General features: G+C 34.6%; 1 long non-coding RNA gene across 3 annotated transcripts; it reads left to right on the top strand.

Annotated features, from left to right (window-relative positions):
- The first annotated feature begins 235 nt into the window (after positions 1 to 235).
- On the top strand, positions 236 to 21,589 carry LOC147648389 (uncharacterized). Of its 3 annotated transcripts, none has more exons than XR_015280625.1 (5): positions 236 to 1,401; positions 15,705 to 15,803; positions 15,955 to 16,061; positions 17,420 to 17,535; positions 18,066 to 21,589. It is a non-coding gene; the product is annotated as an uncharacterized LOC147648389 (long non-coding RNA). The 3 variants fall into 3 exon arrangements; XR_015280626.1 differs by lacking the exon at positions 236 to 1,401 and adding an exon at positions 11,533 to 15,085 and having other exon boundaries at positions 15,133 to 15,803; XR_015280624.1 differs by lacking the exon at positions 15,705 to 15,803 and having other exon boundaries at positions 251 to 1,401.
- Positions 21,590 to 26,489: the final 4,900 nt, after the last annotated feature.

The raw sequence follows: 26,489 nt of genomic DNA, 5'->3' as shown, positions 1-26,489 counted from the left end.
GGGGAAAGAAGAAGCACACACTTTGTGTCCAGAAATGGCACTCACTCCCCTGCATCCTGCTCCTGGACTGTGCTGTCTGCAGCACGGACAGACAGTGGGACTGAGCTCTCCTTTCCTTTTAGTTAGTTTTTAGCAAGCTGAGGCAGAGATGTTCCCCTGATTGTTTTTTTCTCTTTTTCCTTGGATCTGTTCAAACTTGCTCTGGACTAAAAACCCAGACAAGCCCCAAAAGCCCACACCTGTGGCCCATCAGGGCCTGGGCCTTGGCACTTTCCAGGACTGATAAGAGACTGAGAGAGCCGAGCTACACCATATGAAACGGACTTTTCTGGATTTGCCATCTCACTGAACAGCAAGAGGTTTTATTGTTTAATATTATTCAATTCTTGTTAAATAAAGTTTTTTTCCACTTTTCTCCAAGGAAATATTTTCCTGAACCAGCTGGGGGAGGGGCTGCTTGAATTTGCTTTCTGGAAGGACCCGATTCGGAGGCTCTCTCCCAAATTTGCCCTAAACCGGGACACCCGGGAAATCTCTCTCTTGGCTTACAGCCTTGAACAAGTAACTGGGAGCCGGCCCCTTCCTGGCCTGCACAGCTGGGCCGGGGCTTTGCCGCGGTACTGAAACGTTCTCGGGAAGCCCTCAGGATCCCGCTCTGGCAGGGCAGCCAGGGCCCGTTCATGGGGGCCGAGCCCTTCCCGGGGACCCTGCTGAGCACTGCCCCGGCGGGTGGTTTGGGGCCCTTCCCAGCAGGGCCGTCCCCGGTCCTTTCCCCGGTAGCGCCACCAGGGCCGTGCCAGGCCAGGGTTGTACCAGCGCTGGGAGCAACCAGGAGCAGGGACCAGGGCCAAGAGTAGTCCCGCAGTCAACACTAGAGGTGGCCTTGAAACCAAGAGCAGCTGGAGCTGGGAGTAGATGTCTGGCTTATCACAAACCAAGAGCAGCAACATGGCCAGGAGTGCGTGGCTGGAATCGGCACAGCTGGGACAGCGCCATGTGGTCGTGGCTGCCTCAGCATGAACTTAGTTTATTTAGTCACTTTGAGCCAGCCATGCTTCAGACAGAAGGACAAAAATGGCAGCAAGAGCTTTTCTTGTTTCCAGCACTCCACATGAGGAAAAGCTCTGAGTGGAGCCAGCGGCCAGCACGGTTCCCATGGTGTCGGCAAAGACCCCGTGAGCAGCAGTGAGAGGCACAGCGAGTGATCCCCCCAATGCACAGCGTGGATGAGAGCAACCTTTCAGCACTGCAGAGCTCTGTAAAAACTGTCAGTTTTTATAGAATTATAAAGTTTAAATTTATAAAACTGGAGAAGAAATGAACTTGCAAACACCAGTTCTCTCCTGAGTCAGGAAAATGAAAGGGAGAAGACATGTAAGGAAGACAACATGGGACACTGAGGTCAGTAAAGAAGGAGCAGTTACAGTTAGGAGCACAGTTAGGAGCAGGTTGAGGAGATGCCTTGGTCTTGGGCTGAAATTCTCTTTTTAAGGCTATGGTGAAGATATATTTTTCATATATCAGGCTTTGTTTCTTTCTCCCTGTAACTCATGTAGCACATAAGGGGATGCAGCATTCGCCTGCAGCCCATGAGGAAAGGGCACTTGTGCTGGAGCATGTTTATGCTGGAAAGCTGTAATCTAATGAAAATCTTGAGCAGAAAGAGAGATGATAAACTTAACCCCAGGGATAGAAGAAGATAACCCTCTGTTCCTCGGGATAAAAAAAGAGAACTTTTGGGGTTTTATGCTAGAACAGCTCATTCTTAAAATACCCCACCATGAGTTGATATGGACTATGAAAGCAGCTTTGGGAAAGCTGCAAGGCATGGGAGGGACTTTCACACTGCAAAAAGATTTTCCTTTCCTGGGTGGCTGATTCGCTGTGACACTGAAGCCACCAGAGTGCTGTTTCTTGTGGAGAAGTCTTCATGGCATGGCGAGAGAAAATCCTCTCCCTACAAGAACTGATGAAAGATTAGTGTACAGGTGGTTACTGATTGAAAATCTCAGGTTTTGTCTCTATGTTGTCAGATGGAAAGAAAAGAAGTTGTGGGGAGAAGTATTCTGAAGGTTTTATTCTGATTCTTATTATTCTTTTAGTTCTGTTAATAAAATTTTCTTTATACGTTTTAAGTTTTGAGACTGCTTTGCCTTCCTTCTAATTCATATCTCGCAGCACGAAAGGAGTAAATAATTCTAGTAGGTGCACTGGTGATTTTAGCCAGGACTAAACCCATTACATTATTTGGTGCATTGGCTGAGAAACTAACCTAAACCACTACAACCATTAAACACTTAAATTATTATTAAATTTCCTAATAATTTACTTATTTATATATAATTTAATAATATTACTTTCTTTTTATGAAACTTCCATTATTGGCATATGTCTCTGAGGAAAAATAAGGCTAAAAATTAATTATTTGCTTGGCAAATAATAAATAATACATATTAAGGTAAGACCAACTTTGTTATATATTTTAAATATCTCTTCTTTAAAAACTTTAATCTCCATTGATGTCTCTCATTCATCTTTTACAGAGAATCTTCTTATGTGAAATAAATACACTCTACCTTGGAAATTCAGAATTCTGCAAAATTAATTTTTGTGTCTTCTCTTGTTAATGCTTCAGAAAGATCATAAGGAAATAGCAGAGAATTTATTTAAGTAATTCAGATTTATTTTTCAGTGAAATCCTCAGTGTCTTATTTTAAGGTTTACCATATACCTGCAATTCTGTAATATATCTGTGTAATTTAGAATTTGTCTAGGCAGTCACTGATAATTTTCATGTTGCCTTGTTTTTTTGGCCCTTTTTCTTGCTGTTATTTCTTTAAATTTTTTTTCTCCCTAAGCTCTATTAAATCTACTGTATTTTTTTAATAGATGGTACAATGCACATGCTAAGTGATGCACTACAGGAAATGCATCAGCAGTAGGTGAAAAGAGAGATAAAAATATTCTTAGTAACTGGACACAACACCCTTAGAACCCAAAATTAAGCAGTACTGTGGCAAGTGTGATAGAATGTGGCATGGTCTCTGTGAAATATTAACAAAATTACTATACCTTTGAGAAAGTATTGCTGGTTTGTGGTGGTAGCAGTGGAAGTTTTGCCTGAAGTTCTACCTTAATAATTAAAACTGGTGAAAAGCAGATAGTATCACAGTAACCAACCTGGCCAAAAATATTAGACTCCAGTGTTGGCTCTGCAGTCAGACTGTAGACTCCAGTCTTTATTTTTAAGGATGTTATTGCACTAGATTATCATTACTGGAGACTTTCAAAGAGTGAACTCCAAAGTGCGAGAACTTCAGCAAGATTTTTGTTAAGGTAATGAAGGCTGAATTTAATTTTACATTAGGAAATCTATACCCAGTTCAAAATCTATGACAACTGTTCTTCCACATGAGAAGCTAGGTCTGTCCAATGGGGACGTTTCCAGAGAATTAACTTCTGTAAAGATGTTTCTTCATGCTTTCCTGTACTGAATTTAAGGAACGTCTGCTTGACTCAAAGACAGCTACTTAGTTCTCTGAGTCTTGTCTGTCAGACATGATGATTTTCAGTGATGGAGAACCCAGACTCTTATTTTTCTGGACTGGTGTAAATCCATTTTCTTGCCCATGTGGTTTCTTCATATGTGCACATTCTGCATTCTTCACAATTTTCTCCATATTCATTTTTTCAGTGTTTGATTCCTGATTTGACAATTTCCTCTGTCTTTTTGTGATAAAGGTAACCTACAGCTTCTAGCAACTTGGTAGTCATTATTAATATAAAAAGCCTGCTTTTCTTTTTTGTATTATTAAGACAAATAATTCTCTTTCCCTCCAGAGTAAAACACAGGAGACTGAAAGCTATTTTTCAAAAAAAAAATAGGTATTTCCCAATTTCTACGCCATCTGACATTTGACTGTAATTTGTAAGAAACAGAAATTAGCTTTGTACAAATGTTTGTTTAAAGGGGCACAAGTTAGTTATTCCATAAGGTTAAGACAAGTTTTACATACCTATTAATTTACTTAGAGTGCATTATAGACATCTGGTAGTACAAAAGTAAGTAACAATTATTATGCTATTTCATTGGGGTTTTATTAATAGTTAAATAATTTACTGCTTTTTTTTTGAGGAAATCACTTGTGGCAGGCAGAACTTTAAATAATTTAATATTGTAAGTGAAAAAAATTACATATTTTGTTTATTATTTGATTATTCAGAGTTGGCTGTTAATGTCAACTCTGTATATATAGCATATATACTATATATAGGATATATATAGTATATGTACTATATACAGATAGAGACAACATCAGACCTTGCATTTACTTAAAGAGTAAAAATCAATGGTCTAGTAATTACTTCCTCAAGAAACAACTGACTCAAGAAATTCTGGGAACACATAAGAAAGATGCTCTCCCAAATAGAATAATATCTCCAGATATCCAGGACTTTTCAGTGAGACACATATTAAGAAATTAAAAATCTTTAACTTAAAAATGTAATCATTAATGCATAACCAGCATGAATAAAATTACTTCTGTGGACTTCCATGTGAATTAGTGATTCTAAGACTGAGAAAAAAGAATAGAGCTACAAAAAAATATATTAAATTTCAAAGTACAGAAATAGATACTTCTTTCTTTTCCAGAAGGTATCCTGACATCACAATTTTTAAATACTATGGAACTATAATTAAACGTTTTTTAAAAGGAACAGTCTTTTCCAAAACTATTATTTAGTCATGTACTTGTTTTTAGAAAAGTGATGAACCAAATATTGCTGGGTGAAATCAATAACTGAGTGATATACAATTTTTAAAACAACATTTTTCATAGATCTACATGCTAGGTTTTAATTCAGGGATTCACAAGGATATACGTATTTGACCAAGTGGTGTATATTAAGAATAACATTCTTAATTAAGAATTAAGAATTAAGTAAGTCTGGTAATTTATTCCCAGGAAGTTCTTAGTAGGTATAAGAGTGGGTTCAAAGAAGAAGCTTTCTTTATGGATGTACAATTACTCAGGGAGACTTCTATGAATAAACAGAATATTGCTCTCTGTTGAAATCAGAAAATAATAGAAAATAAAAAAAGTTAAAGTATTTAAAGAAAAAAGTGAGAAAAACAGAGAAGAGGGATACATTACTATTTATAATCATTATTTAGATTTATAGATTAATTACTGTATAATTTGAATTACATATGTGTACTTTCTAGTTCAAAAATTGCACCAATAATATATCTTAAAAATGAAAAGTGCCATTTATATAGAACTGGCATTTTCATTGTGTGCAATGAAACACAAGGCCAGAGAAATTTTTAGTATTTAGAAAATTAAAATGACTTAATGAATCTAGACTAAGGTCTGTAAGTTTTTCATTGTGCTTTTTATTGCTGCAACATACTTTGAGTTTATGATGTGAATGTTCTAAACTAAAAACGAATGTGAAATCTAAAGGCTTACTGAAGATGTGATAGTAAAAGTTATATCTCAGGTTATTAACTAACATTCTGGCCTTGTAGTTTTGGTTTCATTTTCTTATTCTTGTGGGAACATTTATTAAAGAAGTAATAAATGCATGACTGATTCGGTATCTCAACCCAAAGTACTTCAATCAATTGAGACCTTAAAATTAATATTTAAAAACTTGAGAGGTATTTTGGGTATGAATTCAATCTGAATGGTATGTATTTGAGTATGAATGATTTTAATTATATCAGCTTTTCAATATCTTCTCTTAAAAATCTCATATATTAAAGGTGAAATTTGAACCATAATCAGTTTTTCCCTGCTCTACTAATTATGCACAAATTCCCTTTGTAAAAGAAGAATTAATAAATGTATGCAATTCTTTCCTGACTTCTTTTTTAAAAATAATGTATTTTTTCTGTTACTGGCTTTAATTGTAACTTTTATGCAAATTCCAAGATGATGATGGTGATGATGATGATGATGATGATGATGCAAAGGTTTGGTTTAAAAGACAGAGAAAAAGCCCCAAAAAGCAAGAAAAAATAAGAATTAGTAATGTTATAGGTGCTACAAAGTTTAAATACATTTAGGAAGTTAGAAAAGATTGAATAAAATTTCTCTGAAGATTCATTTGAGAGTTCCCTGAAGACCTGCTGAAATATGCTAATCTGATCAATATTCTAGAAGAAGTGGAACTTTGTGTGCCTTACAGAAGTTGTGGTCAGCTTACCATACAGTGAAACTTATTGAAAAGACCAATTCAAACAAAGTAAAGGAAAGTTATGAGGACAATTAACATAAATCCTATTCTGCTACAGTTTTTTCAGCCAAACTCCAGATTTTAACAAAGCTGCAGATTCATTTTTCTCTTTTATAATGTGTTACTTAAAGACTATGTTGGAAAAGAACACTGTAAGTTTCAGCTTAGATATTACTGTTTGCAGATTTTCATCTTCTTGCCAATAAATCTTAGTGGAATGTATTATAAGACCTAGGTGAGTTCATAGGTTATGGCTGATGAGCATGAGCATGTGGGAGGATTTTCCTGCTGACACATACTCAAAATAGAAAATCAAACTAGTAAGACAAGAGGGTTAAAGAAAAGAGGGAATTTTTTCAGGAGCTTTGTTGTCAGAGAAAGATCATCTAAAAACTTAATTTCAATACATAATAATGGAAATAATAAACTTAAAAGTAATTTCCTAGAAGTATTATTTAAAGAGAAGAAAAAGATTTTAATTATAAGCAAAATAAGTGTGTAAACTGACATTTTCACAGAACTATAATTAGGAGACACATTAGAGACTGTTGTCTAAGTGAAACTAGCTGTAGAACCTTATCTAACATGTTCAAAACCCAGATAAAGAAAACCTAAGGAATAATACACTCTCCCAATAGTGAACTCTACTCTTTTAAAGGTCAGTGGCAATGCTAGAGTCATAGTATGATGACGACTGATGAAAATGCACATAAATTTATTTCAGCAATTTTGTTTTTTGGTAAACAAATGTTTTTGCCAGAAAAACAATATACATTCTTCTTGTCCTCCAAAATTTATCTGTACCTCTACAGTTATATAGATATGCACAGACTTTAAGGCAATAGAAACCTCTTTAAAATAATGCTGCTTTTGTTGCTTTGTTTTTCCTCATTTTGTTAATTTAATATCTCATCCAACACTTTAATAATTTAATATCCCTTTATTTTCTCATATTTTCTTTTATTTGTTGTACATTTGTTTTCTTTATTTTCTTATGCCTCTTTGAATCTATTTTTCTTTTAATTAGTTCTGGTGTACCAGTTTATCCTTATTGTGAGAGAGAAAAAGGAGTGATAGAATGAAGAGACTAAATACACCCAACTGTTTTCTCACATTTATTCATTTCTTCAATGTGTTTCTCAGTGGTTTTAAGATATCCTAATATCTCCTTTTGCTTTTTTCTTCTTTTTTCTTTCCGTATCTTTTCCTTCAGCAGTTCTGAAATTTGCACTGATAGTGTGCTGTATGAAATGCATTGCTTTCACTTTGACCTTGTGAATTTCAAGTTGCACTGCTGAATTCATTATCTGTTAGACAAAAACAGTATGGGACAAGCAAAGGAGAATATTGAACAAACTACATTGTTTCTATATTTCTATATATTTCTGCTCTGGAAAAGTTTTCTGAAGCCATTTAGCTACCTTTGTTGTAGTTTTAGTTTGTTTGTTTTGAGAACCAGAATTATTAGTAATATGATTCTTCTATAGGAAGCTTCTAGTGGAAAAACAAGGGCCCTTGGGCACAAATAAAGGCCTTTGGCCTTTAATGGATCATAGTCCCAGTATATTATTTCCAGTTTTTATGGGGTATCTTTTAGCTGTTCTCACTAAACTACTTTCTACCTCTTCTCCTTTTTTTCCCCCCATTGTCCTGTTGCTCTTTTTTCTAGTGTTTTCTATATATGGTCTCTTTTAGGTGTTTTCTCTTGCTAATCAATTCTCTGCAATGTCTGCTGGTATTCTTCAAAATTTCTTTCCTTTCCTCTTATTTTTATTTCCTTTATATTTATATTTATATTCTATTTATATTTTTATATATTCCTCTTATTTTTATTTCCTTTTATTTTTTCTCCTTTTTTCTCCTTTTTCTTTTCTCTCCAAAAATACTTTTTTTCTGCTTAAAAAAATTCAGCAAAAAAAACCCAAACCCAAATAAAACCAAAAAATTCCCCACTGGGGATAATAGCCCTCCTAGGAATTAATATTTTACAATACTCTATCACATCATGCAGATGCCTTTGTAGTCTCAGTAATTTAGGGAATTTTTAATTGTTTACAATTTCTGGTGCAACTTCTGCTGTTTTAATTCAAATATCTGCTGAATAGAATGTAATTCAGAACACAGCTGTCTAAGGTTACATGAATAAGGATAAATTCATCTAAGCTGCTTGCAGTCTGTAAAACAAATTTTTAAGATGCTGTGTTTTGTATGCATTTTATTTGAATTAGCATTCTAGAATCAAACATCTAGTCATGTTTCTGATTATCTTTTTTTCATAAATTACTGATTTCATTTCTGTTTAAGGCTGCCAGACACATTATTCATGTGACATAAGTGAAAGGTAATGCACATGTGAAGTGAAATGTTAAAAAGTGGCGTATCTTTGAGACAAGCTAAGTTATTATAAAAAAATACCTGTCTTCTTGGCAAAGATACTGTTAAAGACTTTAATTTAAAGTGTGTAGCTTTAGATAACATTCCCGTGAAATGTTGAACAACTGTTGTACTTAAATCTGTACCTCTATCAGGATGTCAGATTTTTCTATTTGCTCATACAGTAAACAGAATCAGACAGAAGTTCACTTGAGATACTGTACAGTACAAAATAGATTAGATTTGCCTAGATTTTAATTTTTTTATATCACAGAGCAACTTGCATAATTATGTAGCCACTATGCTGGGACCAACAGAGGAACAGAAATGAAATAAATAACAGAAATAAAAACAGAAAATGAAATAATGTAGATACTTACACCAGTGTCTTCTTATCCTATTTCAAGTGTTGCTCTAGGTACATTTATGGCTGGTACCTGCTCCACTGTGAAGCATGGCAGCTGGAACTGTTCTAGTGTTCCCTGAAACAGCTAATTGTTTTTAAGAAGGACTACTGCTTCCTCATCACAATTCATCCTTGTATCAGATAGTTTTGAATGAAGTAGCTAGTGAAGCATTGCAATACCTGCAGCTCAGCCTTGTATAATTAGAAATCACTCCAGCTTAATTTATGTTTTGTGCAAGGATTGCTACAAAATGACAAAAGTACGGAACCGCGTATATGTTCTTCGTAACTCATCTTCAACCATAGGCATATCAACAAAGTGACTAAAATAGTAGTAAAATATTTTCAGTTCCCACTTATAGATATTGTAAGCAGTATTTAAAGCTTTCAGATGTACTCCTGGGATCTGTGGCATAACTTGAGTAAGTGTGACTGTTAAAGACCATTTTCATTTTAATCATTACCATTCTTGAATGAACTGAGCAATGTAATCTTGATCCCACCTAATAAATGTCATAAATAGCCTGGTAATGAATAATTAGCCTATGAAAATCCAAGATCATTTCTCCTTAGTATTCCTGAGGAAATTATTATGTCATGGGAAGGGAAGGAAAGAATCCTATGGTGATTTAGACACCTTTGAACCTAAACAGGATTATAAGATATAAAGAGGAGCTGTGGGAGGGTTGTTTGGTTTTTTTTTATTCTGAGTTTTCTTAGTATTTCAGTGGTTGGATACACAGTGGGAATTAAATTAATGCATTGTCATATGTCCTTAGCAGGCAGCAGAAATAACAGGTTCCTAAGAAAGGTGGTTGCCTTCTAGATATTAGGTTGAAAACTACAAAGTGTTTGCCCTATGTACAGTTTTAGAACTTACTTAATTTTAATGATTTAATTTGTATGAAATGAAAAACCAATAACAGTAGAATAAAGTTTTCTTGACCAAAGCCTTGAAGCAACTTGAAGATCGTCTTTTAATTTTTGCTGCAGTATACTAGATTTAAAGCAAATAATCTGATTTTAGAGATGCTAATACATATTTTGAAGTAGAAGAAGAGAACAATTGGTTCTGCAGAAAATTGTGACATAGTTTCTATGCCATGAACAATATCATTGGCATATGTGCTATTAACTGTGAATCTGACAAAACAGTTTATCTTCTTTTATAGGCAAAACCCATTGCTTTGCAATGCTAATAGAACACACATTGAGCACTCAATATTGTAATTTTTAAATGTTGCAATAAGAAAAGGAATTGCTTAAAACAGAAGCATTGGAATTTGTTACAAGCTTGAAAAAGTAGACAGACATGAACTCCTCTAAATCAATTAGCTCTGAAATTCTGGTGAACAACATTTCATAAAAGAAACAGTCGTATGTATGGAAATGGCCTACTTAATTCCTTTGTTGTTTGCTTGATTAGGAGTAAGTTAGTAGGGGGTACTATTTATTTTAAATGAGAAACAACATTTCCTTGGCACCCCACAGGATACTATAATTTAGAGAAATTCTTCACAGGCTTTTATTGGTCCCAGCTGTGAACCAAAACACTAGTTATATGTTTTCAATATTATTTCTGCAACTCAGTACAAAAGGAGATATCCCGCTCCAGCATCTCCTCTTTATTCTCTTCTTGTCCGTAGACACTCACTTTGTGCCACACTGTAACCACAAAGCATAAGGCAATGCATTTATCAAATAAATTAAATTAAATATTGTGCTAAAACTAAAATCCTTAAATGATAGGGCTGCTGATCCTTAATTTGTCAGTGTCAGTCAGAGTTTCCTACTGTGCAATCCTACAGATTGGGATTGTGCACTAGCTTCTAGCATGGCTGTAACTCCAAACAAAACCTTGGAATATATATGGCTATAATTCCAGAACAAAATTCTTTTTTGGAAAAACTAGAGAAGAAACTGTGGAGACTTTTTTATATAAGGACTTTTACTTTTGAGTTGATGGGTATATCTGTTAACAATTTCACCATTTTTGTGCTTGTGGGGTTTTATGTTACTCTATAAATACCCATAGTTATTCTTTGCAGGGTTCAGTACCAGGTAGATCACTTACCTGTAACACCAGATCCAACCATTGAACTGATAGATGTTCAATATACTTTTAACAACTTCATATTTTTTCTAAAGTAAACTATTAAAAATTTGTAAACTTGGAACATCAGTGACAGAACCTTGAACATTTGAATACATGTTGTAGCATGAAAACAGTTCTATTTCCTCTGCAAAAATTAATTTATCTCCTCAGCCTCAACTGGAATATTATTGTGCCTTTACCTTGCCTAAGCTTCAAAAAAATCTGTTTTCCTGAAGACCTGATGTTAGCTGCCAAAATTGCAGACATTTTCTATGAGATTTGTACTTCCAGGGAGTCAATAATTTGGAACATTGCAGTAAAAGCTATTGATTGTATCTGTCCTGGGTATCCATGGCAAGGTGTTAACAGCCAGAGCAGGGGCAGCTGCAGGGGTGGCCTCTGTGGGAAGAGGCCAGGGACTGCCATATGTTGGACACAGCTGCTTTCCTGAAGCCAAGCTGATACCATCAGCAAAGCTAGTGAGGCATCTGTGAAAACATGTTTTAAAAAGGACAGAAAATACTCTGTGGTGGGAAGGGGAGGGAACAAAAGGTGTGATAAAGAACAGAGGAAACACTAAGGCCAGGACATGAAGAGCAGGAGCAAGAAGTGTTTCATGGTGAAGTAAACCTCCAGACTGCAGCCTGTGGAATGCCCATGCTGCTGCAGTGAGGTATTCCTAAAAGAACTGCAGACCACGGGGAGACCTCACTGGGGCAGAGGAAAAGTGTGTGGGATGTAGTGCTGTAAATATGGGGAGGTAGTAGTGCTTGGAGAGACAGAATGATGGTGAACCTGGGAGAGAGGAAAGGTGTTACAATGTCTTTTTGCTTTCTGTCTGTTTAAACAGACAGTATAATATTTTTCTCAAAGTTGAGTTGGTTTTGCCTTTAACAGTAGTTGGTAAGTAATCTTCCTGGTTTTATCTTGATACATGAATGTTCTCACTGTCCTTTTCCCTATTTCAGTCCCCTAAGGCTACCATAATAACCATAATATATAGGGAAAACAACTAAAATCTCCCACAGACACACATTTATATTAAAAAACCCACCAAGTAAATATTTTTTCTTGGTGGTGTCTTCTTAATTAATGTTTGAGCACAGATTTCCTCTGCCATCTGAGAAAATTAATTCTTTAATAAATTAAAGGTATTTTGTTACAACAGATGTTTACTGTAATAGGAGAAAGGACCAGCTGGCCATCATTGAGATCAGTTTGAATGGTTATCAGACCTGGATATGAGCGCTTCCCATTATTTGGTTGTTATTGGCTTACTCAGGTGTGAAAGAACCAAGTCGAAGTAGTTCTGTGTATGGACAATCTACACTGCTCTAGTATATGGCTAAACTTGACCAGGCTTGTTTAAACTGAGAATGAGAGAAAGAGTGACATAGAGAAAAAAGTAGGCATAAAATTTACCAAACTTCTTAGAAGAATCAAAATTGATAGAGTCAGGTGTTTATCAGATATTACTGAGATACACTTTCATTAATCTTATAAAATAATACAATAAATCTGTTCTAGAATTTATTTTCAGTATTGCAATATATCATGCACATAACTAAATATTATTTTACTTCCAGTTTATATTTTACTTCTTTGGTCCTCTATACCAAATCTCTGATTTTCTTAGAACCATAGAGATATTTCACCTTTTCAGAATAATTTTCAGATTGCTTCAAATGTAACATTGAGAACACTTGATGATGCAAGGATTCTTTTAAGGTGAGATTAAATTCTGTCAAGAACTGCAAACAAGTCTGATTTTCTTGTGTGTGTTTTCATTAGAACATTTTCTATATGTTATGATAAGTCTTCTTTCTTTTGGAAAGGAAATAACAACCATTCCTTTGAACAGCCGTCTCAGGAAATTCGCTGAAAAAGTCTGTTTGCTATTTTTGGTGAGTTTATTTTTCAATGGTTTCAGCTAAAATGCTGTATATTTCCAATATTATTATTTATTCCTTGTACAGTACTTCTAATCCACATATTAAAGTATTCCTGTCTTTAATAGGTTAATCTGAGTCCTTGTATGAATGCCCTTAGACTGTAGTCTTTTATGAAGTGGTTTATCAGGCACTGCTTTCAAGCATCAGGGTATGAATACACTGCTGCTGCCTCTGGCATTCTTTTTTTCTGAGAATGTTATCCTCCATTGTGCATAAAAAATAGGTAGAAGTCTGAAACCCATTCACTTTTTAGTAAAGCTGCTTTAACATTTTTTTTCTCTCAAGTTCCTGGCTGGGAATTGTCTGGACAATGTCCATGTTACTCAAAAGAGCACTCGAAGCACAACAAAGTCAAGACATACTGGCCCAGAAGCGGAAATCAGTGCAGATACACAGTCTGTTTTTGAACCAGTGACATTCATGAGCAGATAGAGCATCACTTTGATACAGCTGTGCTGGTCTTAATTCCCTGACATAACTATATATTACTAAACAACTCTGCAGCGTATCTTTTTCCCAGACTATCTGTATCTTGGATCTTTTTTTCAACAGGACTTGTTTTTCAGAGTTTTTTTTGAGATTAATGAAGGTATAAATAGCTCCAGGTAGGATTCACAGTGCAGAATTGACCACAATAAAAGCCTTATTATTAGAATGGGTCTAAAAGAAGTTTTATTTAAAGTGTTTTTTCAGTGGGATCTTATTTCTGGTTTTGCTTTGGGGTTTTTCTCTTCTAACTTATGTAATAATTTATTTCTATGATGAAAAAAATGCAGGAAAAAATAAATGTATGAAACTTTGGACAGACAATTGCAGTATAACTTTTTTTAAAGGCTTACTAAGGTCTTTTTTTCTGTCCTGCATCTTAAAATGAAGCCATGTTTGTAGAATATGGGTGAACGTACAGTAAGACTAATTTTCATTGCATCTGTAGTGCTTCTGATGAACATGATGTAAGTGAAGCACAACTTCAGCGTTTATTTTGAAAGTGGCATATGTATTTGAACACAGTATATATGAGACTATATAATATGTATGGGTAACAAAAACTGTAAGAAAAGGCAAAGGATTAAACATTTATACTGTTTTCAATTGCTATTTTTGTAGTGTGTCTCACACAAAATATTATGTTTGTATTGAAACGTCCCTAAGAAGTTCTCTGCCTATAAATGAGAGATTCAGTATGAAATATAAAAACACAGATTACATTTAATTTGTATTTTCAACTACCATATGAAGAATTACTTTGATGCTATCATCTGTAGCAATGGAAGAAATGGAACTTTTACGTCTTTCCTCATCTTTTCTTGATCGTAAGTGGTGATTAGGACATGACTAGAAACTAAGGTTCACTGGAATAACATGATAACTATGAAGAAAGTGGCAGTGAGACATGTAAATAGTCTACAGTATCTTGGAAATGTACTGTAGGAACATGCTTAATATTCGTTAGACATCCTCTGGTTCTGCGTTCCTCAGTCTATTGTGGAATACAGTGAAAGCAAAGAGGAACTATTTTCACTTGCAAGTTTTAACACAATTTCTGATGCATTAAAGCAATGATCCTTGAATCTGCTGCCCTTGATAGTGGTTCCAAAACAATACCTGCTGTGCAGCATGAAGAGGTAGCTTCACGGTGCATTTCATTGATAGTGGAGTAACAATGAACTTTGATGTCAATTGTGCATATTATATTATTCATTCATGTGTTCTTGCTTTATTGCCTTTTTTATGGATTTGGAATCATATGTCTTGCTGCAAGTTTAATCAGCATGACAAACAGATTCTTTTTTTTTTTCCACCTCCTGAATAATCCCTTCTGCTTACATTTCCACAGCCTTTTTATCCTGCCTTCAAAGGTTCATTTTCAGGCTACTGTCCTTCTGCATAACAGTGTCTGGATAGCAGTGTTTTTAAATCAGTCTGTCAGAGCCGTTCTGAAGTCGGTATGAGATGTACTTATTGATCAGTTGATCTTTCCTCCCTTCAGGAAGCTTCCTGCTTTTTCAGTACTATGTACATGCATCAAATAACTTAGTGTGTACTAAAGGTGATGAGATTAGTTTGTTAGTCCATATTCCTGATGCTCCAAGCAGCGTTCAAACCTTCCCTGCTCTGCCTGCTGAGTATCTATCACTGCTGTCACACACCCAAAATGTCTCCAGTCTGGCTGTTACTCTGCTTTTTGACTACATAGTTATCTTCTGATCTGATATTCATTGGTTATATAAACTGATATTTATACAATATCTCTTAAATCGCTTTTGGTTTCTTAATAGTTTTATAATCTGTATAATTTTAAAATGTATTTTACTGGCTTGATTTGATGCATAAAATTTCAGTTTAATTTGTTTCATAACTGAGTGGGAAGGCTCTCTGTAGTACAGAAAACAAGCTTCCCAAACACACCTTATACCTTATTTATTTTATTACTTGTACTTCTCTTACATTTTTTTTTTTTTCTTACCTGTGTCTGCAAATGCAGAGTTTTGGCTAGAACAAAATAAAATAATAGGCGTCATCTTTTGAACTTTGCTCAAGTGAGGGAAGATGGCATGTTCCTGCTGCAATCAGAAAGGTTTATTTTGGAAATAGGAATAATTTTTATTGGTGTTTCTGCTTTTCTGAATGATAGGTCACGTCTAGTGTTGACACCAAGCTGTTCTTTTGAATGCATGCCTTCACCTGCCCCTTTGCCAGTTACTCTTTGTTCTCCTACCTAAAAGAAGAAAAGGTATGATTATAATATCAGTTTTTTCATTCTGTCTCACTGAGTAACATGGCTGATGTTCCAGAGCTTGAACTGCTTGCAGGATTAAGACCCATCACATTTGATTTAGCCAGATTTCCTTATGTGATTTCCTCTTTTGTTATGCATCACACAGAGCTTTGTTCCAGTCTAGCAGCCTATGACAATAAAGCTGGAAACTGAGACTGAAGCTGATGGAAAGTAGAGTTAGAAATGAAAATGCATGAAAAACAACTGACAAAAGTAAGGGGAAATTTTTAGATTATTTCATAGGTACTTCTAAAGTGCAGTCAGTGCTGATACATATTGGAAGCTATAGTGGTTACATGCTCTGTAAATACTGTGTATGTTTGATAATTTTGCATGTCCTGCCTGCAGAAAGCTGTTTAAGAGCAACTGCAGAGTCCTGAAAGGATCAGGATTTGGATAGGATCACCAAAATTTGGGTTCAAGGTATTAAATTCTTGCCCCATTTTTCCATTTTTTGTAGTGATATTTATCCACACTTGAAACAGAAAAAATTAACAGTATCCCAGGACCAACACAAAGAGTTCAAAATTCATCAGATAAGCTCAGCCTTCCTAAGCCAAGAAAAATTAATAACTTTAAGCTATTAAAAAAAGATCAAAACAAAAAAGCAAATTACAATCAATCAATTGGATAAAATAGTACCACTAAACAAGAACTTTAGTACCTTTTTTCTTTTTTTTCCCCTAAATTCTAAGTGTAAACTAGTACTGGAACTCTGAAAATGGAGTTTAAATATCTTCCATAATTATCCAACTTAAAACAGTTTAACAAAACTAATAAAAACTCTAATGTTTAAAACAGTAGAACTGGTAGCATGGAACAACTGAAATCCACTTATAAAAGCCCTAACAGAAAAAAAGGACTGTAGAATAGCAGACTGAAAAATTACTTTTTAAGACAATTTAATATGGAATTAGTTTCTTTAAACAACCAGCAATTGCTCTTTCAAGGTAGGAAAAGAGCATAGCTATATATTTGCAGGAGCATTAAAAGCTCAAAACCACTAAGACCCTGGGCAAAGACTCAGGTCTTTTGTCTGATACACATGCGTACATGTTCATGTACATTCACAAAACATAATGTCATGTTAGATTTGGTGGAATTCATAGCATAGAAAAAATTGGGCAGTGTTATCCAATGAGTGTGATAACATTATAGTAATACAGTCCAATAAAAGGTTTTGAAAGTCTTGTGTTTGAGTAGTACTTTCTGCTCTAAGACAGCAAAGACTGATTAAGTTATGTTTAACTTATTTATGTGCTTCTTCTCGACTCTGCTCAGATTAGTTGGGGAGGAAGAGATCTTAGCTTCAGCAATACATATATTTTTGAAAGAAATAAAACCCTTCCAAATGAATTTCTGATCAATGTTCTGTTTCTAATTCCTTCTTGAATTTTTCAGGAAAACAAATCATATGCTTTTTTGTCTTACTTCAACAATTCAGATATTCAAGAATGGAAGGGTAAAGATACAGTGCAAGAATACTTTGCTTTTAAAAGTAAAATTTCACATCACCCTACTCTTTCTTTAAAAGGCTGCCCACTTTTTCTCTCTCTCACCTGTTTTTTCAGATGAACAAAAGACAGTGAAAAATGCAAGATTTGGGGGGTTTTAGTACACTAATGCCTCTGTCAGTTCTGGCAGCAACATTTTGCCATTATCAGCTTTAATGGACATCAGAACACAGGTACATGTTTAAAATTTCTGACAAAGTATCAGTTTAATGAGTGTTTTTTTAAAAAAAGAAAAATTTAATTTAAAAAAGGTTCTAGATTCCCACATCTGTGAAACAAAATCAGTGGAAGGATCACTTGCCATACCTGGGAAAAAATACTAGTAGAAGAGATATTATCATTATTTTTACTATTAAAATAAAGTGGGGACTTTACATTTCCATTTCACATTTAAAAAAGGTTTATTTATTTAACTACCTGTGTGAAAAAATTGCTTTCAAAATACAATACTAATTCAATAGCTTAGCAGAGTAAAATCAACAATTTTTATTCATTAATTACAGATGAAAAACGTTATTGTGTGTGCCTGTGTCTGTATGCAAACACACATGCTTTAGTATGGCTCAATGAAAACCTTGCTGCCCAGTGCATGTGTATTTATGAGCATGTGCTGAGGCTTGGTGTTCACATGATGTAAGAGCACCAAGTGAAACTATTTTAACCCAGTTTAACAAGATTTTTTTCTATTTTTTTGCTTCTTCAGGGGCCTTCAAAATCACTGCAAAAGTTCATTTGTTAGTCCTTGAGTACAGGAGGAAAGATTGCTGCCTATGAGTATTTCCACAACTGGTGATATCCTCATGACCAGCTGTTTTAATGTTGTCTGGAAACTCGACAAGTTTCTAATTTGCTTCCTTTAAATGAGAAACTAAATACCAAGAAGCCTTCTCCAGAGGAGTAGGATGGAGAATTGCCTCCCTGCTGTTCTTCAATCCCTGTTCTTGAAATTCAAGGGCTTTTATACAGATGTGTGCTGGTAAATAATACAAGAATAGCTGCTGTATTTGTTACTGCTACAGTAATTTTCTATTGTGTCTTTCAATATCTTTCATCTTTTTCTGGCATCCTTCACACCAGAAATTTTGTTACTGTGGCTGACAAGGATTTTCAGCATTTGAACTGAAAAACCAGTAAAATATAATTTTACTCTTGGGTGTTTCATTCCATATGAAATAGCAGAATAATCTTTCTAAATTTTTTTTTCTGGAGATAAAATTTATATACCTCTTTGAAGCTCCTCTCAAATGATCTTTTTCACTGTTCTGGCTTTATACAGTAGGAAACTGACAATAATGTAAGTGATGATGCCAAAATTTAGATGTGCTACAAAAGTGGAATTTACCTTTCATATTTTCTGTATTTCAAGAACTTGATTCTTATAAAACTTCATAATTGCTACAAGACAGATGGTATCTTTTTTAACACTTTGATAATTTCAGTGGATTTCATACATTAGTGTCTTTTGTCTGATGACAAACCAGTGCATATATATCAGAAACCTTTCTAGCTTTTTTTGATTCATCATTCATTTCCTTCATCCACATGCTGCTGTTTTTTAGCAAATGATTACGTTCATTTTTTTTTTGATTCCTGCGCACAGACAAGTATTTTTTGCAGGAAAATCTACAAGCCAGGGCCCCACTGTGAATAGCTGACATGAATTGGTCTCGACTTGCATTAATGATGATTGTCTTAAAATACGTCAAAGAGCTGCTATAGTTTATTAAGTATTCATTATGTTAATTTTCATTATGACCTTTTGCAAAGACTCAAGATATGACTACAAATATAAATTCAGAAAACTTTTATTCTGGTAAAGTCATTGCTGTTGTACATTTGAGGCAAAATTTGAAAGAGCAGAAAATGTCACAATTTACTTTTAAGGTGCTGGTGAAGAACTCTGTTACTGTAGAACCAGAGAGGTAACATGAAATGGAGAAAAATAGAAAAATTTTCTCATAAATTCACATAAATTTCTCTTTTGAGAAATGTATGTATGTAGGTGATTTCAAATTGTACTAATGGATAATTCTCAAAGTTTCCTATAGTTAAAGAAACATAAGCATTTGGGTTTCATAAAAGGAAGCTGTAATTTCTCCCAGCTTGGTCAGAGAAGTTCATGGCCAAAACTTAATTCTGTGCATTGTGATAGAGATGATAGAGATAATACTAATGTGTATGACACACGCAAACTGTTTGTTTCTTCCCTGCCATTGCTTTTGCTGACTTCAGGTCAGTATGCATTTGATCTTTTATCATTATAATTTTATCTTCTGTATCACATAAAGAAGCAACAAACTATTTAAATTGCTTTTATTAGAGGAATTACTAATTCAATTTAATTTATTTGATATCTGTCGACATTTGCTTGAAAGTTGTGACTGTTGGCAGATGCTTCAAGAGTAGACCTGATAAAGTCATATAAAATTCTGCTTTCTTGATTTGATTCTGAATTCAGAGATTGCCAAGTTTCAGGTTCTGATGGCTGGACTCTATATGTGCTACCCTGGCATGAATAGTGATGGTCAACAACACAGTATGGAAGGACCATAGATTCTATCCAGGACCTCTGTGCTGGTTGCATTTGAATATTAAGTATCTTTAAGATCTCTCCAGGAAAATGTGTAAAACAAACATTAAATATTGACTGTTAATTTAACTGTGATGCACTTCAAAGCATGTCCAGCCAAGCTCAGGGGAGCTGCATCTTTCCTTCAGACTTTCTAACACTTTTAGTAAGTGAATTTTGAGAAAGATATTAAGAAGAGGGAGAGATGTAAGAGATCATTAGCTTTTACAGGATAAATTTATAAACTCCAGTTAGTGTCCTGCATAAAGTAGATTTGTTATGAATGTTAACCATTTTTAACTTAGTGAATCATTTGGGATTTTTAGCTGCTGAATCATTCAAATTTTAATGACTCATTCAGATAATGATGGTAAAAGGACTCTTTATTATTTGCACAGTAGTCCAGTTATGTTACCAGAGAAAAGTTGCTGGTTTGAAAGGCTTTTAACTTTTTGTCATTGTCATAATTCTCTTCTGTTTGTACCATCAACAGGTTCTTAATCTGCAGAATTTCATAGAATCCATTTGGATGCTGCTATTGCTTTTATGAGTTCTAAGAAGTCATCTTAAAATTTGAAAAGAATTAATAGTATGAAGTTAAAAATTATAGCAGACCTACCACCCATATTTTATTTCTTTTTTATTGTCATTTGAAGAGCAGACAGTTCCCCAGGTTCAGTTCTCTGTATTGAGACTCTTGACCACTCCTTATCACTTGGAGAGAGAAGGAATCTGTAATCCTGAGGATGTAACCCTCAAGCAGGTAGAGAAAGTCATCTATATTCTCAGCTACCAGATTTAAATGGCAGTAACTCCCCCTACTTAGCCACTCTGAACACTGCTTTGGTTTCAAGCTATAGAAAGGGAGAATTCTAGTCAGTCATTTCCTCATGTGTTTTTATCTTCTCTCCTAGTAGTGAACAGTAGGGATTTGTCCCCAAAATCAGAATTACTTAAAGTGCTGGGATGAAGGCTGCACCTTTCCATATCATATTTGAATAATTTAACATTTTAGGGTGCAAAACCGTGCCTAATTGGCGAGCAAAATCGTGATTGAATGAGGCCTTGGTCATCCCCAAAACCTATGTGAAACCCAGGTTAGCTTTTGTGAAGGTGCTTTGGGAAAAGTGTGCATGTATTTAGATCTCATTCCCTTCCCAGCTCTATGTGGTTTCGCTGTAACTATGCTGTGGCCCTAAAGAGTTACAAGGAGTAACTTTTAAAATAAACTGTTTCTCACAGCCAGGGCCAGCCTTGTTGCACATGTAGGAACAGGCGAGTATCTGAGCTATTGGGTATTTTTACCTAGGCAGTAAGATTGTAGATGTGGTGAAATGTTAATGCATGAAAGAACAAGGAAAATCTATATTTCATCTATATAAAATCCATTTAAAATCAATGTTTGGAGTTTTTTGAAAGATTTTGCTACTTCCATACTGATCATAAACGAAAGTTGGTGGGAGGCTGTCTACAACTGATGTTTATTGAATCTGTTTTTTCTGCACTTTCAAATTTGTCTCTCTTGGTGGTTTTGTGATATCTTCGTACTGAAAAAAAAAAAATCAATCATATTATTCTCATTAAGAATGTTATAAATAAGAAATATGATTACTGATTAGAAATTTTTTTCACTTAAATAAAGCAAATTAATAAAAAGCTATATTTGAATGTTTATTTCCATTTTAACAGGTGCATTGAATATAAATGGTAGCAGCATCAATGAATAAATTAATCACAATTAACACTCAGTTAAAAAGATTTTTCTCATCAAAGATGTAGATGTTATAATTAGAGCTTCTAATTTTAGATAGGGAAGGATATTTATTAGCAAATATTTGATGTTTTGGGGAGAAAAATACTGAAAAATATGTATTCTACATCAAATTTATGAATAATATTAGAATTACAGTTAAACTACTCCCAGAGATGTAAATTAAATAAATATGTCCATTTGCTTTGATTCAGTTGTATATTCCCACATAACATTAAAATTTAGCAGTGTAACAGAAACTTAATAGCATAGATGTCTTTTCCATTCTAAGCCACATGAAATGAAAATTGTGTGTCTCTTATATGACTTAAATGCCTCACTAAGTGACATAAATTCCAAAACATATCACTTAGATGACCAAGACCCAAAATTTCATCGGGTAGCCTTCAAAGAATCTGAAGTTCTGGTCTTTCATCCCTATCCAGATTACATTCATGAAGTTCCTTTGAGCCATTCCCATTCCTGTCACCACTACAACTCACAAAGTGAGGGGTCTTTATGCTTAGCACTTGTACAGGGATGGGCATACGCAGGACACCGCATTCATCACATGTAGCAACTGCTGAAAGTGGTTTACATCACAAGTAAACTACTGAAATATTAACTGTTTCCACAGTAACAGGTGGAAATAACATTCCTCTCCTCATGCAGGCTATGGGACAGTCAGTTGAGTTGTCTCCCTGTCAGTAAAAGACCAGATGTGATCTCAAGTATTGGACAGAAACACAGCTTTGTTTCCCAAAAATGCATTTAATTATCAGGCTATAAACAACCCATTTGTGGTCACATATCACATAAATCCTGAGGGGCTGGTGAAAAAAATAAGCAAGAAATAACATGAATGGATATCTGTTCTTTGGCAATAGTTAATATGCCTACAGATATTTTATTATTAAAGAATAAATTGATGAAACACAAAACCAGGTTTGGAACCTTAGAATGAAATATTAGATGGCTTGCTTGGGGTAGTTTTATTTTTCGTTTAGTTTTTTTTTGTTCGTTTGTTTGGCTTGCTTTTGCTTTTGCTTTTGGATTTTGTTTGTTTTGGGTTTGGTTTGGGTTTTTGTTTGTTTTGTTTTTGTTTTTTCTTTTCCTTAATTATATCTGCATTAAGCATAAAGAAACTTATGAAGTCACAACAGGACAATCTCTGTTAGTTCAGTTTTGGGCAAAAGTGCTGTCCATATTTGTCTCAGAGCAGAAAACTGAGCAAGGGCTCAGTCAAGAGACCTTAACAGAGGAAAGAGCTACAATAACAGAACTACAAATGATGGTGCTCATTTGAAACTATATACATGAGTTAAATAACTAGATAGCAAACCAATTTATTAATAACCCTTTAAAGCAGACCTAGAGGCTACAGCAATCAATAATGAACAGTAGATCTCAGCTTTACATTTATTAAAAATCCCCAACAAACTATTCCTAGTATGTGAATCAGTTAAAACTATTTCTACAGCAAATTCCTTTAGGCAGAAATTTCTCAGTGGGGAACTTCTGTCTGGAACTTCTCTAATAACCAGATTAAATAAAATACATGCCAAACCATTCTCAGAGAACACCATAAATCTCAAATTTTTGCGAAAGTTTCCCTCCAATTAAAATAAAAAATCCTTTTGTGAGCAAAATTGACATTTTCAGTTATTGTAGAGTCAATAGGAATGAAACTAAAAAATGAAGATGGGATGAGGAAACAAAAATTATGTAAACATATTGTCTCTATAAACTTAATGTGCACATTAGATAAGTCTAAATGAATTAAATAATAAGGCATGGTAATTTACTACTTTAAGCCTCACTTCTATTGATAGGATAGAAAAAAACCCCAGAAAAATAATTATTATTTTTCCTAACCAGATATGTGTTTTGCAATCCCTGAAATAATCCCACATACTTCAAATGCATTGGACATACCAAATTTATATTACATCATTTGTTTTGCAAACAAGAATGAAATTTTTCTTCTGACTAATTCTTTGACACTGCGTTTAAAGTTCTACAATCCAAACTGCTCTTTTTTTTGGATCAAAATCAATTTCAAGTGTTTGGAATTTCAGAATGTTCATTTTGAGTTGCCTGGGTACCAGCTGCTGTCTCAAAATCATCACAAACTCATATCAATTACTATTCTCTTATATAAATAGTAATAGTTGATTATAAATGCTTTGTAAAAACATAGTCCTTCCTTTCAGAAACAAACCTTTCTCAGTGCATTAGGACTGTTTCTTATTTTATTAAATCAGCTAAATCAGCTGTATTTGAATATTCTATAAATAATTTCAGTATTTACTGCTGTTAATGATTGGAAGATCATTTTCCAAAGTGTAAATAAATTTGGATAATTAAATATTGCATTTCTTTTCAATCAAGAAGAAAATTATTTTTCTGATTGGTGCTCCTGATTAAAGTTCCCTAAATTTTGTCTCTCCTTGCCAAACAGAGGTTGTATAAATACAAAGTACCTGCTGAGATTACCCTGTTAATGGAAATTGAGCCCTGCCTTTATTCCCTGTCTCTGTTTATCCCTGCAGTCACTATTATTTCATGTCCCTCAGATATCCCAGCCTGTGTTCTCCACAAATTCCCACTAGTTTGCAGCTCTGCAATCAATTATTTTTTCATCGCATTTACATAATTCTCTCTCATGACAGGAAATCAGAAGGGAAGTGAATCAGTTTTCTCTGAAAGAAGTTTTAAGGGTGAACAGATGAGATTCTCAGATGGACTTTGAAATATTTTAATGAAGCAATTAAAATAGAACCTGGTGAAGATGGGCTGTTGAAAGGAAAGATTATTATAAAGCTGCTTAGTCATTAGTGCACTCACTGTGCACTGCAGTTTTATGTCTGGGAGTAGCAAGCTCATCCAGTCAAATATTACAGGCAGTGTTTGCACTGCTTTTTTAAACCTAAGCATAAAAGTGAAACCTACTTATAGACTCAAAAGAAAGATTGTAGAATATCAATTAGTTATAAATCTGTGTATAAGGGAAGATTGAATTTTAATTGTTGCTTAACTTGCAGTGTTTGAAAAGGATGCATCCTGAAGATTAATTTCCACTTTAAGAGAAGGAACACTACTTTGCCTGCTTAAGAAAATATGCAAAAGGTGTATTACTATAGAAAGGGGAAGCACCAGAAGGTGTTGCATGAAGAACCTTGAGCAGTGAAATGACCGTTCATTCCCATATGTAGGTTATAGATAAAAAATACTTGCCTCCACTGTGTTATGATCAATTGGTAATGTAACCTGATCCTTCAAAGAAGGCACTTACTACAACAAAGAGAAAAGGTAACTTTATGTAAAGAGTCTATAAAGTAGAGAGAATTTACAAATTATTATGCAGGAAGTGTATTTTATTTTTATATTATCTTATTTTAGATTTACTGTACTTTTATTTCCTTGAGCCAATGACAACATTGACTATTTTAAAATGTAGGGTTCATTTAGGTATCTGTACTGGACCTGATTAGAATAGAGCTAATTTGCTTCATAACAGCTTGCATGATGATGTATTTTAGATTTATGATCAAAGAAGTGTTTACACAGCATCAAGGCCTCCTTGGTATGTCGTTCTACCCCTACAGTTCCCTACTGTAGGGAGGGGAGAGGGTGTGCAGGGAGAGGACACAACTGGGCAGATGAACTAAAATAACCAAAGAGATATTTCATAATATATAGTGCAATGAAGCGGGGCCGGGGCCGGGGCCGGGGTGACACGAGGTGAGGCGAGGAAACTCGAGGAGAGGCGAGGAGACTCGAGGAGAGGAGACTCGAGGAGAGGAGAGGAGAGGAGAGGAGTTTACCTGCTTCTTATTTGGAAACCCATTGGATATTGGTCTGACCAAATGAGATTGTGAGTGATTGCTTTTGTATCACTTGTTCAGTTTTTAATCCTTCTTCTTCCAGTTACCATTCACTTATTAAGGTGTTGTTTGTTTGTTTGTTTGTTTTATTTGACCCCAAATTTTTCTTGCTTTTATTCTTTCTTCCTCCACACTTCTGGAGGAAGGGAGTGAGTGACTCCATGGTGCATATCTTCAGGAGAACTAATCTACAACAGCATATTAAAAAGAAGATGTACATGTTTGACACCAAGAATGTCTAGGTGAAAGAACACAGTCAGATATTTTGGTGTCACCAAATCCATTTCTGGGCTCTTTGGAATAGGAGCTTAAGGCAAGTAAATGAGCGTCTAAACAACAGTACCCCCACAAAACTCTAAGTCTCAAGTCACATGCTGAAGGACTCTAGGACTCAAGAATCATCTGGCATAACCTTAGTAAAACATTGAAAAACTTCTGAGCACTGAATTTAACCGAATTGAATTATTAACATGTAAAAATACAAGAAAATATTAAAACACTGACTATATGTCCTCAAATTTCTGTAGTAGAGTTTGCTATACTGACCACATGGGTCTGAGTTCCCATGTGGTCTTCTGAGGATTGCTAGTCATCTGAGCCTACTTCTCAGAAACGTAATTTACCACTAATTTAACTCTCTGGGAAAAGTTTATAATGTCATCTTAGATACATGGTGAAAGTGCACTTTTCATTTCAATGTGGGGTGCACTTGGAGAACAGCTGACCACAGTTAGGATAAAGAATTTTGTCCAAATAAACAAAAAAGTAATAGAGGAGAAATGCATATTGATTAATATGTGGAAACAAATCACTTCCAAACCACAAATGAGTTTCTAATATAAATTTCATATCAAAGTGTTTAGACTGCTGCTCTTAAGTTATATGTTTAGTATATTAAATAAAGAGAATTAGAATAACAGG

This window comes from Cyanistes caeruleus, chromosome Z (assembly GCF_971803275.1).
Source record: "Cyanistes caeruleus chromosome Z, bCyaCae1.hap1.1, whole genome shotgun sequence".
NCBI lineage: Eukaryota > Metazoa > Chordata > Aves > Passeriformes > Paridae > Cyanistes > Cyanistes caeruleus.
This window is presented reverse-complemented; position numbering and strand designations above follow the sequence as displayed.